Source organism: Octodon degus, unplaced genomic scaffold (assembly GCF_000260255.1).
Source record: "Octodon degus isolate 3935 unplaced genomic scaffold, OctDeg1.0 scaffold00339, whole genome shotgun sequence".
Classification (NCBI taxonomy): domain Eukaryota; kingdom Metazoa; phylum Chordata; class Mammalia; order Rodentia; family Octodontidae; genus Octodon; species Octodon degus.
The window spans coordinates 151,087-157,202 of NW_004524915.1; the positions used below are offsets into that span (position 1 = coordinate 151,087).

The 6,116-nt window shown below is 42.5% G+C and overlaps 1 protein-coding gene across 1 annotated transcript in view; it reads left to right on the forward strand.

The window, feature by feature from the left end:
- Positions 1-5,113: 5,113 nt before the first annotated feature.
- The window catches only part of Znf532 (zinc finger protein 532), a 123,379-nt gene continuing 122,376 nt past the window's right edge, over positions 5,114-6,116 (forward strand). The window contains exon 1 of the mRNA XM_004647904.2: positions 5,114-5,941. The gene's annotated coding sequence lies outside the window, so the exon portion shown is untranslated. The remainder of the gene's footprint in view (positions 5,942-6,116) is intronic.

The window sequence follows — 6,116 nt, forward strand, 5'->3', positions numbered from 1 at the left end:
TTGTTGCTGATGGTTGAACCCAGGACCTCAGGCTTGGTAAGCAGATACTCTCTAACTGAGTTCATCCTTAGCCTAAGGGTTTGTGTTGTCTTTTTCTTTATTGTAGTTAAACAATTTTCTTTTTTATTGTTAAATGATTTTTTTTGAAAGTCATTTGAATAAAGAAATACTTTACTATTGAAAATATACCTTCTCTGCTAAGCTTTTCATTTAGTAGTTCATAAAACCCTAAGTATTTCCAGGTATATTTTCACTGGAACAGGATCAAGCAAATATTCTAAGCAGCAGCATGTTTGAAATAGCTCTACTTTTCTTTCAGCGTTGAGCTAACCTCCCACGCTGTAATTTATTCCAATATATGTTTCTTTATATCTGAGGCAATGTTTTCTAAGTGTTTTCTATTTTCTTATGAATGTATAATACTTTGTAGCTGTGTTTTCTGGTTATTTTAAAATTTGTTTTTATTTATGTGTGTAGGTCTATTAGTATCACTATTATTTTAAAAAACTTTTCCAGAAATACCTTTAATCTTAATACTTGAGAGGCTGAGTCAGGAGAATCCCAAATTTGAGGCTAGTCTGGTTACACAGAGTTCAAGGCCAATTTGGGCTACATGACATAGACTATGTATCCAGAGGAAAAGAAAAAAGAAAACAATAAGGACAGCAACCCAACCTTCTCCAGAGACAATCAATGTTTCCCCAGTGACACATTGCTTTTATTCTTTCTGACTACTCTTCCTTTTTGTTACTAGGAATGAAACTCAGGACTTCATACATACCAGAAAAGTGTTGTGCTGCTGAGCTATGTCCTTGGCTCAACTTCTGTTCTTTTAGTATTAAATAAGAAAGCTCAGGGCTGGCGAGATAGCTCAGCAGACTAGAGCAACTGCTTAGGCAGGCTCAGGGACTGCAGTTCGATTGATCCTCTGTACCATATGCCACGCCAGCTCTACCCCCAGGGTGAGCTGAGCCAGCCAGAGTCTGGGCATACTGCACTCATGTAATCCCAGCATTGAGGAGGCTGAAAGCAGGAGGATTCCGATGAGTCTGAGCTGCATAGTGCGACCCTGTAACTACCAATACATTAAAAAAGAAAGAACGAAACCTCAGCTTGGCTCGGCCAGGCATATTTGTAATCCTAGAGTTCTAGGAGGCAGAGGCAGAAGGACTACAAGTTCAAACAGTTTGGGCAATTTAATGACAGTGAGACCCCGTTTCAAAATGAAAAATAAAACTAGGACTTGAGATGTTGCTCAGGGTAAATGCCCTGGCTATAATCCCTGGATAGTGAAAAAAAAAAAAAAAAAAAAAAAAAAAAAAAAAAAAAAAAAAAAACCAGAAAGAAAGAAAGAAAGAAAGAAAGAAAGAAAGAAAGAAATGTTCAGAGTTTCAGGGCCGAGGATGCAGGGAAGTTGGCTGGGTTGGAGGTGGGGGGACCAGTTAGTGACCCATAAGGTGATAGCTTAGGCCGAATCTCTGCAGTGATACAGACAGGAGGGCTTGGGATCAGCAATTTCAAGGGCTGGAAGGTAGAATGCACCTCACATACAGTGATGGATTTGAAGAAAAGAAGTATCTTTTGCTTTTCTCTTCTCTCTCTCTCTCTCTCTCTCTCTCTCTCTCTCTCTCTTTCTTCCTTTCTTTGTCTTGTATACTGGGGATTGAACGCAAGCACCTTCACATTGACCTATACTTCCAGCTGCTGGTTCTCTTTTGAGACAGGGTCTATGTTGTTCATACTGGCCTTAAACTCACTCTATATCCCAGACTGGTCTGAACCTCCTCTCTAAGCCTCTTGGGTGCTGGGACTATAGGAGTATGAACGTCTTCAGCACTATTTATTTATTTATTCATCTTGCTAACCTGAGTTGATAAACTGCCCAGGCTGGACTTGAACTTGTGATCCTCCTGCCTTGGCCTCTCAGAACACTGGGACTTGAGCTGTACAGCACGACCTCCAGCTAGTTAAGTGCCATTTTTGGGGTAGTCACAGAGAAGATGGATCCTGTTGTTTGAGGGCCTTCAACTGACGTACCTAAAATGAATTGGGTTATGTCTGAATATATCAGAGAGTGAGTGAGGTTGGGAGGAAGTTGACCCACACAGCTCTGGTAACGGGCCTGTGATGTGAAGGGAATCCTGGAAATGGGCTGGGACTTCAAGTTGGTCTCTACTGAGCAGAAGGACTAGCCAGTTGTTGGCTTCCCCTTGGGAAGAGGTGAATCTTAGAAGAAGAATTCATAGGAGTTGTCAGAGACAGCAGCCAGGGCAGTGTGCAGTGGGGGACTCAGGTGTGAAGGGCCAGCAGGAAGAATTTGCTGCAGCTAGGAGTAGGAGCAGATGTCATCTACATTGTGCACTGTAGCAGCAAAAGAGTACATGATTAATTGGGGGTATTTACTCCCTGGTGCCTGAGGGTTTCAGTAGCTCATGTCAGCTATGGGGATATCCAGCATTGTGCTGACCAGGAGGACAAAGATGGCTAAGATGAAGACCACATGTAGAGTCCACCCTGCAGGGGATCTTGGATCCCTTCTCAGGAGGACCTGAGCCCCAAGGCCTGTGTGTTCCCTTTTCTTTCTGGAAAGCCCTCTGACGATTAAGCCACTTTTCCTTTTCTCAGACACCTGCTGGATGCCTGTTCTTTCTTCTTTCCTCTTGGATTTAGAGAGTTAGGAAACAAATCCAAACACAAGTACTTTTGAAAAGAGACCCAGGTGCAATGTGAAAGTTAACAAGGGCTAAGAAATCTTAGAAAGCTCTGCACAGAGTCCTTTGGGCCACAGTTTCAGAAGAGGATTCTTTGCTGCAATCTATCTGAGACCCTGGACTTGTGGCTCCCTTTCCATTTCTGACCGTTCAGCTCTAGAAGCTATCCATTTTCTTTTGTCCACACCCTTCTGTTTCTTTGTGCAAGGCCAGTTCTCCAAGCCTTAGCATTTAGGCCTAAAGAGACAGCAGGGGGTAAGAATTAATGGATCTAGCTAGTAGCGAGGACCTAGGAAGTCATTCAAGTATCTAGAGGCCTCCTAAATAATGCCTGACTCTGAGCCCAGCCCCCACCTCTTCAGGTCTCCCAGTGAAAGGCTTTTGCAGGGGTTTCCAAATTGAGGCTCAGAAAGGGGAGGTGGTTTTGCTCTAGGAAGTCTGCTTATGAAATGCTAACAAAGGGTAAGGCAAATCCTTTCCTCAGTCTATGTCTGGCACCGCTAGTAATTTAAACCTGGTCATGATTTATTTCAAGGATATGTTTTTTGAAAATAAATTATATATCAATAGCTGGATGTTCCTAAAAAGAAATAATTTTTTTCTCTTTTCCCTTCCCTGGCCACTCTGCTACAGATCTTAAAATTATTACTCTAGGGTCAAACATTGTAACAATTTATTTAAAGACAAGCTGACACATTTAACACCATAAACGCTCTGTAAACACCTAGGCCTATCATGGTTTTGAGCTCAAAAATGTGCCGCTGAGGTCTGGCTTAGAAGTAGTTTGCAAGGCCTTTGATGACGAGATAAAGACAAGGCTTTTCTTTCTCTCCCTCCTGGAACACACCTTTTGTGTGCTATGCTAACAAAGGAATCTCCCAGTTTCATAGTGGAATTTGGAGGGAAAGCACGATGGCTGCGTGCTTCTGCAGAGCCTGCTTCCAACCACAAAAGATTAAAAAAAAAAAAAAAATGCTGGGGTTTTGCAATACACTGATTGGAGGAAAAAACCAAGACACCGAGGGCAATAAAAATAGCAATAACAAAATCCCAAAGGATTTGGAATTCCTTCAGTTTCTTTTTGGCTTGAGAATCCTGATTTCTTTGTTCTGCCCTTCCTCATTTACTGTACTGTTAATAGTTTCATGTCAGTCTTATAGTCAAATTACCATTGTATCATGCTCAAAGCAGAGCAGTGCAAAAGGTAGCTTTTACATATGCAGAATGATAGAATGAACCTTTTGGCATTGAGTTTTTGGAAGAGGGTAGTGTCCTTAAAAAAAAAAATAGAAATAAAAGCTTTCTCAGCTGTGAAATTCAACGATTTCGTAAAATGGGCTAAGGGTAGGTGCTTTCCTTTGAAGTACTGGTCTATCTGGCAAAGGAGTTTCTCTGAACTCTTTGCAAAAACAGAACTGAGATAATTTGTTAGAAATTATTGTCTTTTTGGTTGTTAATGGTATTTGAAGGCAGAAGATGTAATATTATCTGTTGCCGTTTGTGCAAATGATGAATTATGCTTTTAAATCAGAATTAGCCGGCTTGACCAACGCATTGGGTTTGCATAGAGCCTGGCTCAGAGGGCATTATGAAACCACACGAAGCAGTTGTAGAGTGAAGACTCCTATGGTAAACAACTCAGACTTTGGTTTGGGGAGTACAACTCTTGTAACCATTCAAATGCTGCTCTGTGGTGCTTTCAGCTCCAAGAGGCCCATGGGGGAGGGGCAAGAGAGCATGCTAAGTAAACAAAGACTCCAAATCTATGAAACCTAGGATTTGCTATGGTGTGTATACTATGAAACACCATAGATTAGAGCCACCGTGGAGCAAGATTTCAGATCATCAGGTTCTGAGATGCATGTATTTTTTTTAACATGCATATTAATAAAGGCCCACCTTTGGGTGAATAAAAAAGGCTTCCTTTCAAATGAAAACAAGCCCAGGTAAAGCTGAAACTCAACAGAGTCCTGGCATTGTTTTCAGGCTAAAAGAAGATGAGAGTTTCAATTTCCTCATCTTGTAACACTGATAAATGTCTTGCTGTGGCCAGCAAAATTCGCGGATTACATAGGTCTTTCTAAAGGCGTGGAAGATGTAGAGAGGCACTCCACAATTTATGTGCAACTCCAGTTTCCTGTTTGACATTAAAAACTCTTCTGAGACAATAATTCCAATCATTTGTATGACAAGTATTAGAGTCCCCTCCAAAAAAACCTACTTGATAGCTGCATCATGTGATGCCCCTGTAACAGAGAACAATGGCTTCCTCAGTGGACGTTAATGCAAGAGACAAGACTGAGATTTTATTTTAAACTTTACTACATACTCTCCAGACATTAACTAATCAATCTACTTTAGAATAAAACACACAGGAACGCTTTCTTTGCTGGGTTGTCACTGCAACTCCCCTGGTAGTAGTGTCTTCAGGGTTGAATTAAACAAGAGTGTGTCTTTCTTTAAAGAGATAATGGTAACCTTTTTTTTTTTTTTTTTTTACAGATCTTTCCATTTTGTCCTATTTCCAGTGTTAGTGCAACGAGCTTAACATGGAGGTTTCTCTGTCGTTTTAAAAACCTTCCAATGGCGTGCATGTCTGGGAATATAGGAAGCAGGGACATGGGGCGCTGGAAAACAGCCTACTTTATCTGGAGTGGAAATACATTGTCTTACTCTGGGATGGGTTAGGATTACCCCCCTTCGTGGCCTTTGACAGGTTTATGTATGTATCTTCTTGTGTTCTGTAAGATATGCCCACCTTCTGTATGTACAATAGATGCTTGTTCCATTTACCATCTCCCTTCTAGAATTTAAAGACCCAGCTATTACATCTTGTTTACTCAATATCATTCCAGTTAAAGAAAAAACCCTACATGAACAGAACATGCCATGTTTCAATCTGGCCCCACTGGCTTTTTCTCTGAACGCAAAACGTGTGTCTTTTACACCAGGGCTTTCTCCCCACCCCAGGGGGTGTCTTCCATTCTTTTGTGGCTCAGTTTAAGGCGAAAAGGGCTCCAAACCACTAACTAACCGGAGGAGAGCCCCTTCTTCCACCTCCAGGGAGAATTTCAGATTTAATTCCTCTGAAGATAGCCTGCTCTCTTTCACTTATTTTGCCACCATTACGAGGAGAACAGAACACCACCCTGGCTTCAAGATCCTGCCTGGGTACAGGCTCACGGTCTTTCTCAACCATCCTTGGCGAGGCCTTGCTTCCTTCCATTCGAGTAAGTTGCGGCTGGGGGCCATGGAACAGGACTGGGTGAGAGTCTGAAATGTCGTTTGAAAAAAAGGCAAGCCGCCTCCCTCGTCCCCTCAGCACCACCACCACCCCGGCTCCGCGATCCGGGCGAGGCTGCAGCCGGCGGCCCGGCGGGGCGAGGCGCGGCGGGGCTGCGGGCG